Consider the following 22,510-nt stretch of genomic DNA (forward strand, 5'->3'; position numbering starts at 1 on the left):
GCGTCGCTTCAGCTCCCCCCGGCGGCGGGACCGGCGGGCTCGGGCGGGCGCGGCTGAGGGGAGGGGACTGCGGGGGGAGGGTTAACAGTGCCCAAGGCCGTCTTAAACCTCAGCCCGCCCCGGAGGAGGGGGAACCCGGCGAGAGGCTTAGTGCGTGCGAAGCGCGACATGGCGGCGAGGCCGACGAGCCCGGGGGGACCCGCGTGTACGGCGAAGGGGGCGGGGCTAGAGCGGCCTTGACAACCATTAGATCGCCGCGGGCCGGGCGGCTCGGAGACTACATTTCCCAGAGGGCACCGCCTGCCGCGGGACGGAAGGGGAAGCGCCCCGGGCTCAGTGCGCAGGCGCAAGAGCTTTCCCCTGGTTATATAAGAGAGGTCTGGAGGGCTCTTCGTCCTTTTGCGTTTTCGGCGCTTTTCTTCACTTCTGTACCTGATTTGTGCTTCGTCCGATGCTGTGCGGGCCCGGGAATCCGGGTTTGCTGTTGTGAGTGGTGAGTGGAAATACTGCTGTTTTCCCTTCGAGATCTCAGTTCCTCCTTTTTCCTCTTTGCCGTGGCTCCCTCTGCTCTGACCCTAAATACGCCTTAAGGCGTCGCGGAGACCAATTAAAACTGGAAAGATCCGCGCCTTTGTGCGGACCTGAGTCCTTGGCTGGTGTAAATGATGATTTCTCTTTTTTCCCCATCAGATCGACAATGCTGATGTCTTTGAACACTTGCCAGTTAGTTCTGATACACCGGCCTTAAGAGGCACGGCCATGTTCTGATCCCAACCGTGAGAAGATGGCGATTGACGCCCTTTCTTTGTTGGTTTGCAGGTCAGTGCGATCAGAGAGTACAGAATGGATCTCCGAAGAGGGGGTCGCTGCTGGGCCTCCAGGAGAACCCCCTGTAGACTTGTCCAGCCTTCCGTCTCCTGATCTCTGGCGTAAGCATTTGTATTCTGGCCTATTGTAGGAAACGCGTGCTCTGGGAACCTCTTCGTGTGCTAGGCAAACTTGGGGGGAAAAAATGAAGATTTAACCGTAGCCAATTTTACTTGTAAGTAAAGTGCGCTGAACACTAGTTTTATCACAGTTCTAAAAATATGTATCTGTTAGACTTCGGTGAAGAAACGGGTTTAGGAAAAGTAATTCCCCAAAGTGGAAAAATCTCTTAAAAGTGAATAGATGTTAATTCTTGAATGTCTCTTGAATGATTCTGAAAGTACATTTTTGGATCCCATTTCTTCGCATATGAGGTGTTTTTTTGTTAAGTCGTTTTCTTGAGCATACTTAAATTTCCAAGTGGAGGCTGGCAGCACAGGTGGGTGGTTGAAAGAATTTACTAGAGGCAGAACAAGAGGAGATGTTTGTTGGATACACTGCAAGGGAGCTGCAAGCAGGAAAGCAAAAACTGCCAGGAGGGCAGTGGTGGGGGGCTATAGTGAATGGAGAAGGTGAGGAGGTATGGGAACAAATGGAGTTTTCCTTTTTTGGTACCTGTGCCCAGTTTTAAGTAGCCCATTGGTCCTCTAGGGCTTACAGATATTTTGAGGTGGTCGCCTAAAGGGCTTGTGTTCAGCCGGATGGTTACTATGGGCCCTGTTAACCTTATCCAGGTTTCCATTGCCCAAACCTTTTTCCTGAAAGTGGCCTCTACAAGTGAGGACATTATTTTGATTTGATTTTTTTTTAAGTACTCTCTACACCCAATGTGGGGCTCAAACTCACAACCTAGAGAACAAGAGTCACATGCTCTACCGACCCAGCCATCCAGGCACCTCACGTGAGAATTTTTTTTTAAGGGAAAGCTAAGTTTGTGTTTTTGGTTGACCTAGCCACTCAGAACTAATTCTCAACTGTGTAGCATTTTAATTTGCTTGAGTCCTTAAGGGCAGGACTTACTGGGGGACAGATTTATTGTACAACTTGCTGTGCCAGTGTTCCTGTAAGTCAGGTTTTTAGTGATGGCATTTTGCATTAAAATGTAACATCCTGACACTTGGGTCAAAACCCTGTGGTCACTTCTAACCTCCGCCAGAGCCAACCAGTTTCCCACAACTCTTGCGAGCCACATTGGCCTCTCAAATACAAGCTCAGAAGGCAGAGGTGTTTATTTTAGCTGTTATTGCCAACAACAGGATACAGATCTCAAATATTTGGTTGCAGGTACAGAAGCAGACCAACCAAATCTTACTCCTTGTTAGGGCTTTTTCTAAGAATGAGAGCTTCCTACTGGCATATATGATGACTGAACTTTTTTCCCCAACAGATCGACCGTGTTGATCTAACTTTTTAAAGCCAGTTTATGTCTGATATGCCAGTTTGAGCGCTCCGTTGTCCCCCGCTCCCTTGGGCATCTAGCTGATGGGAGCTCATGTTTGTTTTTTCATCTCAGAGTTACTGTTGGCGGAAAGCGAACTTGGAGTGAACCAGGAATGAGATGTTGGTAAGTGATATCCACATGGCTGAATAGACAGAAGATCTGGAAAATGGGAGAGATAATAACTCCTTTTTTTAAGTTAATTTAAGTAATCCCTACATCCAGCATGGGGCTCGAACTCTTACCCCAATATCAAGAGTCTCTTACCCCAATATCAAGAGTCGCATGCTCTTCTGAGCCAGCCAGGCATCCCTACTTTTATTTTAAATATGGGACTGTCTGTCCTCCTGTGTTCTGCTCTAACTCAAATTTGGCCATTGCAATTGATGACATAACTTTTTTCCCCATCAGATCGACCATGTTGATCTAACTGAACCATTAGCCAGTGTTTTGTCTGATGCATCGGCCCCACCCTGTTTCTGCTTAACCACTAACAAACTACCTTTTGTATGGGTTTTTTTTAAGTGGTGTTTGTTTTCTTCCCCCAGGAATCAGGTCACTTATCTTGGTTTTACCTGCTAACTTCCTGCAGGTTGGGAGCCCTGTGAGCCACAGGGCAGTAAATAGATGCAGCCTGATGTGCTTGGTTCAGTCTGTCCTGCAACAGGTGAGGTTTCTGCAAATGGCATTATCTAAGTGTCAGCCCCCTTGTAAAGTGATTAAATATGCCCCCATAGAGGTGTTGAGTTTGCCCACTGGGGAGTAACCTGGGAACCCACTTCCCAAGTGGTAGAGTAGGACTGTTGACCTATTGATACTACTGGGTCCTGGAGGTCTCGCACATCCCAAACACGTAGCTTTTTACATCAGAATTAAATACGGATTGTAATCTTTTTTCTTTTTAAGGAATTTGTCAACTATGGAGCGGGAATACAAGGGTTCTTGGAAAAGATTGCCTCTGTGCTTTCCTGAGAAAGGGTGATAGTTTGGTTGAATCAGTCTCACAAGGGTTTTGTGTAACCTGAGAACTGTCTAGAGGCCTGTGCCCATTTTGAAGAATCTAGGATTATGGTTAAATTTAGTAAGACTTTTAACTTGTATCCTTATCTGGAGAGAGAAAATAAAATTCTTTAAACGAAAATGCTCGTTTGGTTAATGGAGATAAGCATTGAACCGTGGGTACAATCAAGTCTACAAGGGTCAAACTCCAGGGCCAGAGAGCAAATGGAGGGCAGATCACATACTTGTACATTTCTGCAGGCATTTCTAAACGGTTGTATACACAAAAGCACAGGTTCTGTGATTTGTGAGATTAGTAAATACAATTAGGGCTGTACTTGATTTACATGTTTTTAATGTTTAAACATGGAAAATTCTAGACTGGTCTAATGATACATGGCCAAATCTGGTTTCATCCAACACTTCACATTCTCCCCTGCCCCAATTTTAATATATGTTGTCTTAAGATTGTCTAACCTGAGAAAGATGGGACTTCACACTGGGCCATTTATATTGTGCCTTCTAAGCTAGCTCTTGGTATTATTGACTCTGTATGGGATACCCCTCCCCTTGAGTGTGTTGGACCTAGTGCTTCAAATAAATAGGAGACCACAAAAGAGGGTAGGTCACTGGACATTAGACTCCTCGTTTGTTCTCTTGCTAGTTCCCTTCATACCTGTTTTATTCCTTGGCTTGTGCACTTTGATGAAACAAGCTGTCAATGGGAAGTCCATGTAGCAAGGTGGACTCCAGCCAACCATGTGCTTGGAACTGGACCCTGCCAAGGACTGCGCGTGGAAGCAGATCCTTCCCCAGTCAAATCTCTGGAATCCCTGCTGACAGCTTCATGTGTTCAGGAGATCTTGAAACAGGACCCATTTGAGCTGTCCCTGGATTACTGACCTACAGAAAACAAGATTAAATGTTTTTCAAGTCACTGAGTTTTGGGGGTAATTTACCCAGCAATAAATCCAGAGCTCCATAATCAAAAGCTCTAAAGCGGTCTTGACAGGAATACCATTAACTGCATCAGTCCACTGACCTTGCTGAATCTGTCAGGGCATTCAAAACGAAGTATGATCCCTAGCCTACATTTCCAGACTTCCGTTGTGTCCCCCCTTCATGCATTCAATTTAAACTTCAAAAACTAGGGGCGCCTGAATGGCTCAGTCGGTTAAGCATCTGCCTTTGGCTCAGGTTATAATCTCAGGGTCCTGAGATTGGGCCCCACATGGGGCTCCCTGCTCAGCGGGGAGTCTGCTTCTCTCTGTCCCTCTGCCCCTCCTCCCTGGTCATGCTCTCTCTCAAATAATCTTTAAAAAAAAAAAAAAAAACTTGAGAAACTGAACTTAGACCTTCCCCACCAAGGCTGCCTTCCTACAGTCATTTCTATCCCAGGTATTGACACCTTCGGTCTAGTTGCTCAGGCAGAAAATCTTGGGAATTATCCTTCACGTTTTGCTCTCCTTCCACGTGTGAAATGTTAGCAAATTCTATTGGTTCTGCCTTCAAAATACATCTGAAATTTGCCCCTCCATTGCTACCACTTTGCTGATTAAAACCATCATCCAAGCTTTGATTACTGGTCTTGCTACTACCACTCCGCTCTATGATCTATTATGCAGCTAGAGTGATGTTGAAAACCAAAGATCATGCCACTGTCCTCAAAACCCTCCAGCATGTCCCCACCTCACTTGGAGTAAAAGCCAGAGTCTGGCCTGCCCTATTTCCTTTTCCTTAATCTCTGACCTATTCCTCTTTCTTTCAGTCTCTTTCAGCCACCAAACTGTTCAGCCCCGCCATCACTTGAGGATCGCTCCTACCTCAGAATCTTTGCATATGCTGTTTCCTCTGCCTGGAGTGACCAATCAGACTCTTCAGATCTTTGCATGTTTCCCTCCCTTTTCTCAATCAGGTGTGTTTATTCAAATGTCATCTTCTCTGGGAACCTATCTAAAATAATCTTACCTTTCTGTTCCCTTACCTTGTTTTTTTTTTCATATTACTTACCACTGCCTAAGCGATACATAGACACATACACACACACACGCATTGTGTATATATATATATATATATATAGTATATTTATTGTTGGTGCCCCCTCATTCCCCACCCCCATTAAACCAGGACTTCACGTACATAGCAACTTTCCCTTCTTTGTCTATGGCCCCTCCAACAGCAAGTGGCACAGTGCCTGGCATGTGGTGGGCCACTCCGTATTTGCTAAATGAAAGAATGAATCACACACTTGACTAGTGGCTCGACTGTGCTAAGGCACTTGACATGCACACTTCGTTACTCATCACAACAGCCCAGTGAGGAGAGAACGTGATTCTTATCCCAATTGCACAGATGAGGGAGTGAGGCTCAGGGAGGTATGGTTCCCCAGCTCTATGTGAGACAACTGAGTCACAAACCCTGACCTGTTTGACTCCAAAGCCCCTCCTTTTCCCTTCCCAATGTATTGCCTTCTGCTAGAACAAGGAGTATTTTCTATTCTCTGCATCCTCTGCAGTTTCCAGAGCTGTTCCTTGAATACAGTAGGTGCTCAATAAGGCAAAAATGACCAAATGATTCCTTGAACTATCACAGACTGGCCGCATGAAGACACAATCCATTCCATAAATATTTATTGAGTACCACCGGGTGCCAGACTCAGTTCTAGGTGCTGAGAATACAATAGTGGGGAAAAAATTACTGCTAATGTGGAAGATTGACCTGCCAGTGGGGGAAGGAACAATAATAGTATGTTATTTAATCGTTAATACAATGGAGAAAACTCAGTGTAGTGGGGGAAAGGAATAGAATTGGAAATGTAAAGGTGAGCAGTTGAGTACAGAGCTGAAATAGATCAAGGAGTGAGTGGTGTATCAGAGGGATAGTATATTCCCAGGCCCGTGCAAAGGCCTTGAGGCAAAAACATGCCTGCTGGATGCTGTGTTTAGAGTAGAAAGGAGGCCAGTGTGGCTTTGAGTGGAAAATTGGAAGGTCTGGCCATAGTGGACTCATTTTCCTGCCTGGTAATAATGACTGTGGCTGAGTAACATCCATCCCTTTTGGCAGGTCATGTGCTTTCCAGGTCCCACAGTGGTCTACTTCCCTCTTTTACATACCTGCCCCTGCATTAATAATCAGAGTAACGATGGCTAGCATTTATCGAGCCCTTACTATGTGTTAATGGCAGTTTTTTATATGTAACGAAACATTCTTCCAACAACCCTGTGAGGTAGGTTGTATTATTCATCTCATTTGACAACTGAAGCTACAGTCTCAGAGAGGTAAAACAACTTGCCTAAGGTCAGCTAAGGTCAGCAGAGCTGGGAAGCGTGGCAGAGCCAGGACTTGAACCCTGTCAGCCTGGCTCTTGAGTTTGTAACCTTTGGCTTAATTGCAGCCCATCACTTATAGGCCATCTAAGACATAGGAAGGACTCAATTTCTGGCTCTTAAAAGTTTAAACGAAAAGTTCACATGCTTTTTTTTTTTTTTTAAAGATTTTATTTATTTATTTGAGAGAGAAAGAGCATGAGAGGGGGGAGGGTCAGAGGGAGAAGCACACTCCCTGCTGAGCAGGGAGCCCGATGCGGGACTCGATCCCGGGACTCCAGGATCATGACCTGAGCTGAAGGCAGTCGCTTAACCAACTGAGCCACCCAGGTGCCCCAGTTCACATGCTTTTGCTGGACTTCCTTGTCAGTGAGATACTTCTGACAGAAGTGGCCCCAGATGCCTGCCAGCCAGGGGCCAAATAAGCCCCTGGGAGAGCTCCCATCCACCTTGCTTCTTGGCTTTGCTGTCGTTGCTTCCGTGAGCACCAGGGCCCATGATAGGTCTTGGATGCCCAAACTCTGCATCCTGTGTCCCTAACTTCAGTCCCACCAAACATTTGACGCTTCAGTCTCAGTTTACTTCTTTGTCCTCCTAGCTGAGGGATCTGGCAAATAACTTCACCTCTACATGCCTCAGTTTCCTTATCTGTGAAATGGGGTTCATAACAATATCTACTTCAGAGAATTGTAAGGTTCAATAAACTCATGTCTGCAAAGCGTTTAGCCCAAGGCCTAGCAAATAGTAGGGACACAATGCATATCCTGTGAATAAACAAATCTTCCTGCCATATTGATTTGGGAGGAGGTCTGTATTGGGGAACTATAAAGAATAAATGTGTTCATTGAGTGCTTACCATGTGTAATACTCTGTTATTATCTCTTTTAATCTATACCCCAACACTGCTTGTTTTTATCCCATTTTTAAAATTAATTTATTTTAAAGATTTTATTTATTTATTCGACAGAGAGAGAAAGAGGGAGAGCAAGAGAGCAGAAGCAGGGGGACCTGCAGAGGGAAAGGGAGAAGCAGACTCCTTGCTGAACAGGGAGCCCGATGCGGAGCTCAATCCCAGGACACTGGGATCATGACCTGAGCTGAAGGCAGACACTTAACCAACTGAGCCACACAAGTGCCCTTTACTATCCCATTTTAAAGACAGGCAACTGAGACTCAGAGGCTTAGCAACTTACTTGAGGTCACACACCTTGGAAGTGACAGCTGGGATTTGAACTTCTATGCTCTACTGGGCCCCTAATTTCTATGCTCTACTGTCTTGCAAGAGCTTTTGCTTCAGACCCTCACCAACTGCATGAATGGAATCACAAGCATTTCTGGGAAGCTTTGGAGAAAGATAAGGGATCCACAGATCATCTTCCAGAATTCGAGCTAGGAGGTGGTATTGTCTGCCCTGTACTTCACTCTTTGTTGTCTGGGAACAGAGCAATTTTATAAATGGTTCTGAGTCTGGGATTAGTCCTGGCTCCTGGCATTCAGCCAGCTCTTAGCTCCAGATCTCCCAACTATAAAATGGGTATAACATTACCTTCCTCTTGGGAATCTGTGAGGATCAAATGAGATATGTCGAAATGCTTAGTATAGCACTTGGCAGAGGTTAAGTGTTCAATTAGTTATAACCATCTTCACCAGGGCAAAAAGGGATGAACTAGTGATGCAGACAACAATTTGGATGAATCCCAAGACACATGCCAAGTGAGGGAAACCAGTCTCAAACGGTTACATACTGTGTGGTCCTATTTATTTGACATTCTTGAAAAGGCAAAACTATAGTGATGGGGAACAGATGATCAGTGGTTGCCAGAGTTAGAGGGCAGGGGGTGGGAATATAAAGGAATAACATAAGGAAGTTGTGGGGTATCCTTATTGCGGTGATGGTTACATGAATTTGTATATATGTTAAAGTCGTGAAACTGAAATGAAAGTAATCTTATTGTATGATAATATAAAAAATACTAACAACAAACATGGGCTCTGGAATTGGATTTCCTGGGTTTGAATCCTAGCTCTACCCTTTATTTTATTTTTTTATTTTTATTTTTTAAAGATTTTATTTATCTGACAGAGAGAGACACAGCGAGAGAGGGAACACAAGCAGGGGGAGTGGGAGAGGGAGAAGCAGGCTTCCCGCTGAGCAGGGAGCCCGACGCGGGGCTCGATCCCAGGACCCTGGGACCATGACCTGAGCCGAAGACAGACGCCTAACGACTGAGCCACCCAGGCGCCCCTACCCTTTATTAACCATGCAACTTTTTAAGCAAGTGATTCACATCTCTTTCTACTCCAGAAACCAATATTGCACTGTATGTTAACTAAAATTTAAATTAAAAAAACAGTGATTCACATCTCTGAGCCTCTGGTTCATCTGAAAAATCGGGACATTAATGGGATCCACCCTTTGGGGATATCTTGAGGAGTAAAGGAACACTTATAACTCTGCTTGGAACATGGAAAGAGCATCTCAAATGCTGATTTTTTAGTTTCTTTTAATCTTCTTTTCCTTTTTCCTCCTAGATTTTGCCTGCCTCAGTCCTCTTGTGGCACAATTGCCAGGGAAGATGGAGCTTAGGGTCCCAAATAGGACTTGCAGCTCCAGCCTGTGTCAGCAGGGGGCCCTGGGGGCACATTTCTCCAACTGGTGGGAGCATAGCCTCCACCGTTGGGCTGGGAAGGGGGGAGATGGCTTGGTGGCGGCGTAGCAGGTGGGTGAGCTTTTCAGCACTTCTGGGGTGACTGCAGCAGCAAAGCCTGAGAAAGGGTAAGTTCCCCAGGCCCGAAATGTGTGCTTCCACTAGACCCATGCAACAAACCAACCAGAAACAAATTTGCCCAGGATCCCTTCAATCTAACACGTTAGTGATTGGATTTTCAGTTTCCCACATTCCCTTATGTCCCCATGTTATCATAGTAGGGTGCCTACTACCACTATGGTTGGAACTTCCCATTTTTAAAGGAAGCCAGAAATCCTTAAACTGTTAGCAACAGATTCCAATTTTATAAACTGTGAAGACTTAGAAAATGCACACGTGTGGGCTTCAGATAGCCTGGAGGCTGCCAGTTTGAGACCTCTACAATTTTTTTTTTTTTTTTTTTGTCAGAGAGAGCACAAGCATGGGGAGAGGCAGGCTCCCCCCACCGAGCAGGGAGCCCAAAGCGGGACTTGATCCCAGGACCCCGGGATCAGGACCTGAGCCAAAGGCAGACGCTTAACCGACTGAGCCACCCAGGCGTCCCAAGACCCCTGCAATTTGAGCTGTATCTTTTTTAGCACCTGTCTTACCATTCCTGAACCAGATAAAACACATGATATCCAGTTCTATGTGAATCTCAGATAAATCACAAATAATTTTTTAGCATAAGTACATCCCTTGCAATATTCAGGACACAGTTAAAATTATTTGTTGTTTATCTGAAATTCACATTTAACTGGGTGTTGTGTATTTCTCTTTGCTAAATCTGGAAACCTCATTCCTGGGAGCATCTGGCTTCGGACAATGTCATCTGCTCTTCAAGAGGAAGCCTTGATGGACTTTGTACGTTCTGAGTAACTTCCATGGTCTCTGTCAACTTGGATTTTTTTCCTCCAAGATTATCTGGAGGGAAATTGCATTTTATGGGTTTTCCCAACAGTTTCTGAACTGGCTTCAATTCCCAGGGGTGGAATTGGCAGGCCCTGTGGCCCACCCATTGGGCAGGTCCCCTGTTCAATTCCTTCCAAGGTTCATTAATTGCAGGTTTATTTAGAAGGCGACTGTCTTTTTTTTTTTTTTTTTTTTTTTAATGTTAGTCATGGCAGAAACAGACCATCTTGGGCTTATTTATATCTGCAGCTTTTTTTTTTTTAAAGATTTTATTTATTTGAGAGAGAGAGAATAAGAGAGAGCAAGCACATGAGAGGGGGGAGGGTCAGAGGGAGAAGCAGACTCGCTGCCGAGCAGGGAGCCCGATGTGGGACTCGATCTCAGGACTCCAGGATCATGACCTGAGCCGAAGGCAGTCGCTTAACCGACTGAGCCACCCAGGCGCCCATATCTGCAGCTTTTTTAAAAAGAGAGAAAAGGAGAAATCTGGATCCTCTCACTTGGCAGGCTCATTTAAACAAATGGTCCTTTTGCTAAAACAGACTCATGCTGCAGGGCCACACAGTTTGCAGGTGGGAAGGCTTGGGTGGGGGGGCAGTCCTAGAAGGTGAGAGCTTTTTTCTTTCTTTTTTCTCTCTCCAGTGTTCAAGTGGCAATAGGGGCAGTCTGGAAATCTGACGTCACTTTGGCTCTGCCCAGGTTGACCTGGTGTTTTTACGGCCGGAGCGGCTATCTGTGGAGTGTGGTGGTATTCATCATAGTGCCACGTGCTAGGCTGCTGCCAGCGTTTTGCTGTCCCACCATTCGGTCAAGCCCAAGCAGACCTCTCTCTAAGCCCCATTTCTCCCTACTCGAGTTGTCCTTGTCATGATCATCATCCGTAATTGCCATTTATTGAAATGTTCTACCAGGCTCCACACTAGGTACTTGACATGTTATGATTTACTCCTTACCTCCACTCTACAAGGGAGGTAATGTTATTATTCTGGCTTTACAGATGAGGAAACTGAGTAAATGGCCCTCCTCACCCTCATCTACCTTGCTCAGTGCTCCTGGAGCATGGACAGCTCGAGCCCCGTCCTGGGGGCTTCAGCAGCAGACTGGGAGGGGGAATGGTAATTGAGGCTGAGCTAGCCATTCCTCTGGCTTCACCCTGCAGGGTGCTTCCCCAGGAGCTCCTCCACCTGAGCCTCCTTCCGGGCTATGGTAGCTCCTTCTTCCCTGGCACCTTCAAGTGTAGGGGGTGCCCCATTCTATTTCCAGCACCAGCGTTCCTTGCCAACCCTTGTGGTTTCCTTATGTTCTGTGCATAAGCTTGTGGCATTCTCTGATTATAGTCTGCTGGAATTGTTCTATTTCCAGTAGGCTAGGACTGGTACAGAGGCAGAGCTGGGATTTGAACCCAGGGACTCCAAAATAACCTCTTTGCAAGTGGCCTCCCAGAGCTGCGCTCAGATTGCTCCTGCCAGGCACAGTGTCTGCCTTCTGACACCATGATCTGCTCTCATTTCTAGCATTTTCCCACAACAGCTGCAGGAAATGTTAAATGTATTTTCTCTGCCTGCCAGTATAATGACCCTATTAACAACACACACACACATACACAAACTGATGCTCATTTTACATGACTTGTTCTTAGGAACAAGCTCCCTGTGAATACTTGCACCCCCACCCCAAGTGCTTAATTAGAATCATTTCAGGGCAAGTCATTGAGCTGAGCCAAAGAGGCAATAAGAAGGATAATTATCCCTCAGTCTCTGCCCTAAAATAGTTCATAGCCAAGTCACCAACTCCCTGATTAATTTTTCAGGCTAGAATATCATGGGGGATGAGACCAAGCTTATCTACATGTGGTTTCCAAACTCTATCCTCACATTTGGAAATAGGGACATATATACATTATGTATGTATGTGTATATATATATATGAAATTAAAAACATATATCAATCATCACCCAGAAAGCAAATAATCCAATTAAAAAATGGGCAGAAGACATGAACAGATATCTCTCCAAAGAAGACATCCAGATGGCCAACAGACACGTAAAGATGCTCAATATCGTTCATCATCAGGGAAATGCAAATCAAAACTACGAGATATCACTTCATACCTGTCAGAATGGCTAAAATCAACAACATAAGAAACAACAGGTGTTGGCCAGGATGTGGAGAAAGGACAACCCTTCTGCACTGTTGGTGGGAATGCAAACTGGAACAGCCACTGTGGAAAACAGTATGGAGTTTCCTCAAAAAGTTAAAAATGGAACTACCCTATGATTCAGTAATCACACTACTGGGTATTTACCCCCCAAATACAAAAAACACTAAATTCAAAGGGATACATGCTCCCCTGTGTTTTATTGCAGCATTATTTACAATACCCAAATTACAGAAGCAGCCCAAGTGTCCATTGATAGATGAATGGATAAGGAAGATATGGTATATATACACAATGGAATATTACTCAGCCATAAAAAAGAATGAAATCTTGCCATTTCTGAAAACACAGGTGGAGCTAGAGAGTATAATGCTAAGCGAAATCAGAGAAAGACAGATACCATATGATTTCATTCATATGTGGAATTTAAGAAACAAAACAAGTGAGCAAAGGAAAAAAAGAAACCAAGAAAGACTCAACTATAGTGAACAAACCGATGGTTCCCAAAGGGGAGGTGGGTAGGGGGATGGGTGAAATAGGTAATGGGGATTAAAGAATATACTTATTACGATGAGCACTAAGTATTGTATAGAATTGTTGAATCGGGCTCCAGGCTGACTCAGTCATTAGAGCATGTAACTCTTGATTTCAGGGTTGTAGTTTCAAGCCCCACACTAGGTATAGAGATTACTCAAAAATAACAACAATAATAATAATTTAGGGCATCTGGCTGGCTCAGTCAGTAGAGTTTGTAACTCTTGATCTCACCGTTGTGAGTTCAAGCCCCGTGTTGGGCGTGGAGCCTACTTAAAGAAAAGAATTGTTGAATCACTATATTGTACACGTGAATCTAATATAACACTGTATGTTAACTATACTGGAATTTAAAAACTTAATAAAAATGTATATTAAAATTCTGATAGGATATATACTCAAATATATTCTTATTAAAAATAGCTTGGGGCGCCTGGGTGGCTCAGTCCTTAAGTGTCTGCCTTCGGTTCAGGTCATGATCCCAGGGTCCTGGGATCGAGCCCCACATCAGGCTTCCTGCTCAGCAGGGAGCCTGCTTTTCCCTCTCCCTCTGCCTGCCTCTCTGCCTACTTGTTCTCTCTCTCTATCTCTCTGTCAAATGAATAAATTAAATCTTAAAAAAAATAACTTTTTATTATGGAGAATGAACTATGATAACATGCAACAACCTAGATTGATCTCAAGGACCTTATGTTTATTGACAAAAGCCAATTTCAAAAGGTTGCATATGTATGATCATTTATATTACATTCTTGAAATGACCAAACTATAGAGGTAGAGAACAGATTAGTGGTTGTCTGGGTATAGTGACTGGGAAAAGGAGTGTAATCCTAAGTGGTTACCACAAGGGAATTCCTTTGTAGCTTGTTTGTGGTGGTTACATGAATATATGAATCTATTTACTATGGAATAAAAATGCATAGAATTATATGTGTGTGTGTGCGCACACAAATGTGTAAAAGACATGGTGACAACAGAATGAGGTCTGTAGTCTAGTTAAATATATTGTACCAAAGTCTGTTCCCTGGTTTTTCTATTGTACTACAGTTATATAGGATGGCACTCTTGGGGGAAGTTAGATGAAGTGTACATGATATCCCATTTACTAATTTGCTGCTTCCTGTGAGTCTATAATTATTTCAAAATAAAAAGTTTAAAAAAAAAACCAAACCTTTCATTATTACCAAAGCAGAATAAGTACATTGTAGAAAGTCAGAAACATGGAACAAAAATAAAAGAGACCCGATTACATAACTCAGAAACTCCACTGCCAAACCTTATTGTATATCTTTCTAGATCTTTTATATGTTTATATATACTATATGTATTCGGGGGGACTAATTTTTATTCTATATTTTTAAAGATTTTATTTATTTATTTGTCAGAGAGACACACACAAGCAGGGGGAGTGGCAGGCAAAGGGAGAAGTAGGCTCTCTGCTGAGCAAGGAGCTGGGTGCGGGACTCGATCCCAGGACTCTGGGATCATGACACGAGCCGAAGGCAGATGCTCAACCGACTGAGCCACCCAGGCGTCCTGGGGTTATTTTTTAAAAAGATAATATTTTAGAGCAGTTTTAGGTTTACAACAAAATTGAAGGAAAATGCAGAGATATCCTATATGCCCTCTGACCCCTCTCATGCACAGCCACTCCCATTATCACCTCCACTCACCAGAATGGTACATTTTTGTTTTTTATCAAGGATGAACCTACATTGACACATCAGAATCACCCAAAGTCTATAGTTCATCTTAGAATTCTCTCTTGTTGCTATACTCTCTATGGATTTGTACAAAAATATAATGACATACAGTTGACCCTTGAACAACATGGGTTTGAACTGTATGAATCCTCTTATACATGAATTTTTTACAGTATGATACTGTAAATGTATTTTCTCTTATGATTTTCTTTTTTATTTTATTTTTATTTTTTTAAAGATTTTATTTATTTATTTGACACAGAGAGACACAGTGAGAGAGGGAACACAAGCAGGGGGAGTGGGAGAGGGAGAAGCAGGCCTCCCGTGGAGCAGAGAGCCCGATGCGGGGCTCGATCCCAGGACCCTGGGATCATGACCTGAGCCAAAGGCAGACGCTTAATGACTGAGCCACCCAGCTCACCCCATGATTTTCTTTTTTAAAAAAATTATTTTTAAGTGATCTCTCTACCCAACATGGCGCTCGAACTTACAACCCTGAGATCAAAAGTAGCACGCACCTCTGACTGAGCCAGCCAGGGCCCCCCCCCTTATGATTGTCTATTTAATAACATTTTTTCACTAGCTTACTTTATTGTAAAAATCCAGTATAAAATACATATAACAATTATGTTATATGTAACTCAATCAACTCTTTTATTGGTAAGTCTTCTGGTTAACAGGCTATTAGTAGTTAAGTTTTGGGGGAGTCAAAAGTTATACACAGGTTTACGACTGTGCAGGGGATCAGTGCCCCTAAGCCCTGCATTGTTCAAGGGTCAATTTATATCCATCATTGTTGTTTCATACAGAGTATTTTCACTAAAAATCCTCTGTGCTCTGCCTATTCATCCCTCTTCTCACCCTGTCCCTGGCAATCACTGATCTTTTTCTTTTTTTTTTAAAGACTTTATTTATTTGACAGAGAGAAAGACAGCGAGAGAGGGAACACAAGCAGGGGGAGTGGGAGAGGGAGAAGCAGGCTTCCCGCCGAGCAGGAAACCCGATGCGGGGCTCGATCCCAGGACCCTGGGATCATGACCTGAGCCGAAGGCAGGCGCTTAACGACTGAGCCACCCAGGCGCCCCTGATCTTTTCTTTTTTTAAAGATTTTATTTATTTATTTGTCAGAGAGAGAGGGAGAGAGTGAGAGAGAGAGAGCATGTGCAAGGGGAGTGGCAGACAGAGGGAGAGGGAGAAGCAGGCTTCCCGATGAGCAAGGGGCTAGATGCAGAACTTGATCCCAGGACCCTCGGATCATGACCTGAGCTGAAGGTTAACCAACTGAGCCACTCAGGCATCCCAGCCACTGATCTTTATATTGTGTCCATGTTTTTACCTTTTCCAGAATGTGATATAATTAGAATCATAAAGTATGTTACATATGTATAGTTAGTATCATACAGTAACCTTTTCAGATGGGCTTCTTTGGCTTAGTAATATACATTTAAAGTTCCTCCATGTCTTTTCATGACTTGATAGCTCATTTCTTTTTTTTTTTTCTTTTTTTTTTTTTTAAAGATTTTATTTATTTATTTGAGACAGAGAGAATGAGAGACAGCATGAGAGGGAGGAGGATCAGAGGGAGAAGCAGACTCCCTGCCGAGCAGGGAGCCCGATGCAGGACTCGATCCCGGGACTCCAGGATCATGACCTGAGCCGAAGGCAGTCGCTTAACCAACTGAGCCACCCAGGCGCCCAAGCTCATTTCTTTTTAGCAGTGAAAAATATTCCACAGTTGGGTCTACTGCAGTTTATCCATTCATCAACTGAAAGACATCTTGGTTGCTCTCACATTTTGACAATTATGAATAAAACTGCTACAAACATCCTTGTGCAGTTTTTTGTGCAGACATAAGTTTTCAACTCCTGGGTCCTTGCGGGCAGAGCCTGTCTCCCACAAGAGAGGCAGATGAAGCCAGACACTCGCCTCCCCAGCCTCACCAGCAGCTAAGGCACGTGACCTAGTTCTGACCAATGAGACACAAAGGAAACGTGGCTAGAGGATGCAGTGCCATGGCATCCTCTCAGATGATTATTAACAATAACATGATTTCACGCAGCGATCAGTTGGGGGAGGTGACCCACAGAAAGGTGCAGAAACTCCAAAAGTTTCTGGGCTCTATTATAGTTAGAGCAGTGCTTCTCAGACCTTAATGTGGGCATCTTCTTAAAATGCAGATTCTGGGTCAGCAGGTCTGTGGTGGGGCCTGAGATTCTTTCTTTTCTTTCTTTCTTTCTTTCTTTCTTTCTTTCTTTCTTTCTTTCTTTCTTTCTTTCTTTCTTCTTTCTTTCTTCTTTCTTCCTTTCTTTCCTTTCTTTCCTTCCTTCTTTCTTTCTTTCTTTCCTTTCTTTCTGTCTGTCTCTCTTCCTTCCTTCCTTTCAGATTTATTCATTTATTAGAGAGAGAAGAGGAGCAGAAGGAGAGGGACAAGCAGACTCCATGTTGAGCACGGAGCCCCACACTGGGCTCGATCTCACGACCCTAAGATGATGACCTGAGCCAAAATCAAGAGTCAGCTGCTTAACCAACTAAGCCGCCCAGACACCCGAGATTCTGCATTTGTTGAGATGAAGTTAATTTGTATATCAGGACCCCCCACAAAAATGGAGGCTGCCCTCTTGGTCCAGCCCAGGTCCAAGTCTAACCCTAAGTCAGTCTGCACTTACAGGAAACACCTGTCAAGGAAATGTAACACACACCGGCCATAGTCCTCCAACTCCACTTTGGCTAGCTTACCATACCCTGCAAATAGGACCTCCTAGCCCATCTGTCGTTTCCGGTTGCCTTTGCCTCTTTTAAGCTCTATAATACTCTTGCCCCAAATCCCTCGGAACCAGTGCTCCACTGCTTGTCTTGTTTCCCCTTGAATAAAGGACATCAGGCTTGTTACTAAATTGTTTTAGTTTATCATTTGACACTAGCAAGCTCCCAGGGGATGCCAGTGCTGCTGGTTCTTGGACCACAATTTGAATAGCAGGGTATTCCATGCTTTTGAACACAAACAGGAGAAAACCCAATTATATGTGAGTTAAACCCAAAGGAAAGACATTCCCGAGAAGGTAGTTTAGGGTTGGTTGATCCAGCAGTTGAGCAACCTTTTCAAGGACTCAGGTTCTCTCCCGCTTTCCTCTCTGCTACCCTGAGTGTTTTGTGTTTAGCTCTCAGGCTTGTTGCCTCAGCGTCATGAGACAGCTCCAGGGGCCATGCCCAGACACGACTGGGCTTTCAAAGGAAGAGGACAGCAACCCCTCCCATGCATCTTTCTATCAGTGAGAAAATCTGTCCTAGGAGCCTCCTACCCCCATGCCAGGGCTGCTGATTTGCACAAGCCAAAGGTACCATTTTAATAGATTACCCGTAGCCGTCCGGGAAGCGCGGGGAAGTCTTCTCCTCATGCGCATTGACCAGAAGTGCATCACGTGTCCAAGCCTAATCCTCCATTGGCAAGGGCAGAATTCCTATGATTGGCTTAGACCTGCAGTTCTCAAAGGAAGGTACTTGGAGAAGTAGCATCAGTATCACCTGGGAAACTGGTTAGACTTGCAAATCCTTGGCTCCACCCCAGACCTACTGAATTAGCAAGTGTAGGGGTGAGGCGCAGCAATGTTTTCCTGGGGCCTCTAGGTGATTCTGATGGACATGGGTCAGCCCTGGCTGCACGTTCAAGTCATCTGGGGGGAATGCTTAAAAAATTTCTGCTTGATAGAAATCAGGAGAATGGTTCCCTCTGGAGGTAGGCTGGGGTATAGACTTGGAAGTAGTGTGAGCAACTAACTTGTCCTGGTCCCCCCCCCCCCCCCCCCACTTTAGGTTTTAGTACTGAGAGTCCCATGTCCTGAAAAAAAACCCCTCAGTCCTGAACAAATGGGGACGGTTCTTTACCCTACCTTGAAGGGACAATATGGAACTTTTTGGGGTGCTTTTGGAAATGTTCTATGCCATTAGCTGAGTGGTGACTACATGTGTAAAAAATGTTCAGCTATTCTTTTAAAGTTAGTGCATTTTACTAAATGTATGTTATACTGTAAAAAAAAAATACAGATGTCCAGGTCGTATTCCAGATCAATTGAATCAAAATCTCGGCAAAAGATCCCAGGTATCGGGCGCCTGGGTGGCTCAGTTGGTTGGGCGACTGCCTTCGGCTCAGGTCGTGATCCTGGAGTCCTGGGATCAAGTCCCACATCGGGCTCCCTGCTCAGCGGGGAGTCTGCTTCTCCCTCTGACCCTCCCCACTCTCATGCTCTATCTCATTCTCTCTCTCTCAAATAAATAAATAAAATCTTTAAAAAAAAAAAAAAGATCCCAGGTATCGGAGTTATGAAAAAAACTCTTCAGGTGCTTCTAATGTCCAGCCAGGGTTGCGAACTAATGTGTTCAAATCACCAGAGATTTTGTGAAAAGGAAGATTCTGGCTCAGTAAATCTGGGATGGGCCCTGAGATGCTGCATTTCCAACAAGCTCCCCGGTGATGCTAATGTTGGACCATGCTCTGGGTAGTGAGGGCCAAGTCGAATCAAAATATACCTTTTTAGGGCACCTGGCTGGCTCAGAAGAGCGAGTGACTCTTGATCTCAGGGTCGTGAGTTCGAACCCCTCATTGGGTGTAGCGATTACTAAAAATAAACAAAAACTTTAAAAAATTAACCTTTTTGATTTGGGGGCAGAGAAGGGGAGCATTTCCCTGCAACATCTTGGTGCTGGTTATGGAGGAAGAAAGAAAGTTGGTGGGCGAGACGGACTAGCTGTGGGCTGGGGAACCCTTACGGTGTTAAAGGAACAATTGTTTAGGGTGAAGTTAGGAAGAATAGAAGGGCACACATGGGCAACCACACAAACATAAGCTCAGACAGCTGTTCCCACCCCCCCTGACATGCCAAGAGGTCCATGTTTGCCTGAGTTCTGGACCTAGCCAAGTCAAGGCTGAGAACCCCAGCCTGGGCTCAGCTTGCTTGTCCTAAAGTCACCCAGGAATTTATCCCTCCCAAGCCAAGTGTGGCAGCCAGAGGTGCCCTGTCCTATGCCCCACAAATGCCGCGGAGCCTGATACAGGGCTGCCAGTTGGTTTAATTATCCAGATGGGAAGTTGGCAGGGGGAGCCCAGTCTTGGGTAGAGATTAATGACTCCATTATCTTCCCGGGCAATCATCCTGTCCAGGGCCCAGTCCAGAATATAGATATAAGGTGTAAATAAAGTCCCTGTTCTGAGGAGCGCATTTTTCATTGTCTCTGGTTAGGAATTGGCCCCTAGAAACCACTGGTTCAAATCCAAGAGGTGACTTTGTTTGGCAGCACGACTTGGTCCATTTGGGGGCAAGTGACAGGCCTCCTGAGCCCTGGGCTGAGGCTTGGGTCAAAAGGTGTATTTTCTTCTTTTTCTTAAACTCAGAAGTAATACATGCTTGTTGTAAACAAAACCAGAAAGCTTCATGGAATGTAACAAGTGATGGTTCCTGCCCCGGCTTCCCAGTCCCTGAAAGTAACTATAGATAAATTGGTTGATATTCTCACAAACATGTCTTTTGTTGTTGGTTTTTCTTTTGAGTCAATTTTTTTCTCAACTTGCTTGAGATATAATTGAAATACACTATATGGCACATATTTAAAGTATATAATTTGATTAGTTTTGACCTATGAATACACCCATGAGATCTTCACCACAATTAAGATAGTGGACATATCCATCATCCTTCATGTCTATCATCTACCCTTGTGCCTTTCTGCAGTCCCTACTCTCTCCCTCCCCTACCACTGACCTTCTTCTGTCACTAGAAATTAGTTCGCATTTTCTAGAATGTATGTAAATGGAATCATACAGTGCATGACTATTTTTGGGGAGTGGGGACTGGTTTCTTTTATTCAGCATAATGATTTTGAGATCCATCCATTTGTTCCTTTTTACTGCTGAGTAGTATGGATGTACCACAATTTGTTTCTCCATTTGTCTGTTGATGGACTTTTTAGATTGTTTCCAGGTTGTAGCTTTATTACAAATAAAGCTACTCTGAACATTTGTGGACAAGTCTTGGTGTGGACAAAGGTTTTCGATTCTCTTGCGTGAATGCCTAGGAGTGGAATGGCTGGGTGGTATCATATATCATACAGCAGGTGCATGTTTAACTTCTCAGGAAATTACCAAACTGTTTTCTAAAGTGGTTTACCGAATTTCACATTCCCCCAGCAGTGTATGAGAGTTCCTTGTGCTCTGCATCCTGGCCAACACCTGCTAGGACCAGTCTTTCTCATTTTAGACATTCTCATGGATGGGTAGTGGTATCTCATTGTGACTGTAACTCGCCTTTGCCTAATGACTGATGATATTGAGTATCTTTTTACGTGCATTTATTGGCTAGTCCGCTATGGTGACTAGTTAAGTGCCTGGGAGCACGGGGTGGAAGGTGGCTTTAGAGCTGCTAACATTGACTTCCCTGCGAGACACCCAAGCAGAGATGTCCGCGGGCAGCTGGGGACCGGAGTCTCGACTTCAGAGGAGAGGTCGAGGCTAGAGATGTTAATTCGGAAGTTGTCAGCTTTGTAAGTATTTAGAGCCATGAGACGGGATGAGATCACTAAAGGAAGAGCATAGATAGAGAAGTGGCCCAGGTCTGAGTTTACTCTGAAGCCAGAAGATGAGGAAGAACCAATCACAGACTAAGAGAAGAAAGTGCCCAATGGCAGGCGACATCGCAGGGACTGGCCTCGGACGCTGGCCCATCAAGAACCACACCCTCTGCAAGTCACTCTCGTGTAGCCCCGCCCACTTCCGTTCCTGGCCGGTTCTGTGCAACCAATAGGACGCTGCAGAAGTGACGTGCGTCACCTCCGAGGCTTCCGTCCTAAGAAGCCCTGCAGCTGACCCCTTCTCTTTTGGAGCAATGCTCTGGGATAAGCCAGTTGCCATTGAAGAAGTTTGACCAGGGGCGCCTGGGTGGCTCAGTCATTAAGCGTCTGCCTTCGGCTCAGGTCATGATCCCAGGGTCCTGGGATCGAGCCCGGCATCGGACTCCCTGCTCTGTGGGAAGCCTGCTTCTCCTCCTCCCCCTCCCCCTGCTTGTGTTCCCTCTCTCACTGTGTCTCTCTGTCAAATAAATAAAATCTTAAAATAAAATAGACTTTATTAATGGGGCGACTGGGTGGCTCAGTCGGTTAAGTGACCCAACTCTTGGTTTTGGCTCAGGTCATGATCTCAGGGTTGTGAGATGGAGCCCTGCATCTGCATTGGGCTCCACACTCAGCAGGGAGTCTGCTTCTCTCCCTCTCCCTCTCCTTCTGCCCTTCCCCTCGTTTGCGCTCCTTCTCTCTCAAAGAAATAAAATAGCCTTTATTTGTTAGAGCAGTTTTAGATTCACAGTAAAATTGAACAGAAAGCAGAGAGTTCCCATATAGTCCCTGCTCACCCCCCACCAAACTCAGCATCCCCTACTATCAACATCCCCCACCAAAGTGGTACATTTGTTACAATCATGAACCTACATGGACACATCATTATCACCTAAAGTCAGTAGTTTGTATTATGGTTCACTCTTGGTGTTAACAGTACATTCTATGGGTTTTGACAGTGACTAATGGCATGTGTCCACTGTTAGAGTATCATACAGAATAGTTTTACTGCTCTAAAGATCCTTCATCCCTCCTTTTCCCCAACACTGGCAACCTCTGATATTTTTATTGTCTCCATGGTTGTGACTTTTCCAAAATGTCATATAGTTGGAACCATACAGTATGTAGCCTTTTCAGATTGGCTTCCTTTACTTAGTAACATGCCTCTAAGTTTCCTCCATGTCTTTTCATGGCCTGATAGCTCATTTCTTTTTAGTGCTGAATACCATTCCATTGTCTGGATCTACCACAGCTTATTTAACCCTTCACCTACTGAAGGACATCTTGG

General features: G+C 44.7%; 1 long non-coding RNA gene and 3 other non-coding genes across 6 annotated transcripts; all 4 read left to right on the forward strand.

Moving 5' to 3' along the window:
- Window positions 1–334: 334 nt before the first annotated feature.
- LOC110576724 lies at window positions 335–6,844 on the forward strand. 3 transcript variants are annotated; one of them, XR_002480073.2, is made up of 5 exons: window positions 335–493; window positions 820–929; window positions 2,381–2,431; window positions 2,854–2,972; window positions 5,073–6,844. It is a non-coding gene; the product is annotated as an uncharacterized LOC110576724 (long non-coding RNA). The 3 variants fall into 3 exon arrangements; XR_002480072.1 differs by lacking the exon at window positions 5,073–6,844 and adding an exon at window positions 3,212–3,445; XR_006540812.1 differs by lacking the exon at window positions 5,073–6,844 and having other exon boundaries at window positions 2,854–3,445.
- Window positions 653–743, forward strand: LOC123326124. Its single transcript, XR_006540903.1, has one exon. It is a non-coding gene; the product is annotated as a small nucleolar SNORD12/SNORD106 (small nucleolar RNA).
- Window positions 2,217–2,307, forward strand: LOC123326125. The gene has a single exon (XR_006540904.1). It is a non-coding gene; the product is annotated as a small nucleolar SNORD12/SNORD106 (small nucleolar RNA).
- LOC123326126 lies at window positions 2,679–2,772 on the forward strand. Its single transcript, XR_006540905.1, has one exon. It is a non-coding gene; the product is annotated as a small nucleolar SNORD12/SNORD106 (small nucleolar RNA).
- Window positions 6,845–22,510: the final 15,666 nt, after the last annotated feature.

Source organism: Neomonachus schauinslandi, chromosome 10 (genome assembly GCF_002201575.2).
Source record: "Neomonachus schauinslandi chromosome 10, ASM220157v2, whole genome shotgun sequence".
Lineage (NCBI taxonomy): Eukaryota > Metazoa > Chordata > Mammalia > Carnivora > Phocidae > Neomonachus > Neomonachus schauinslandi.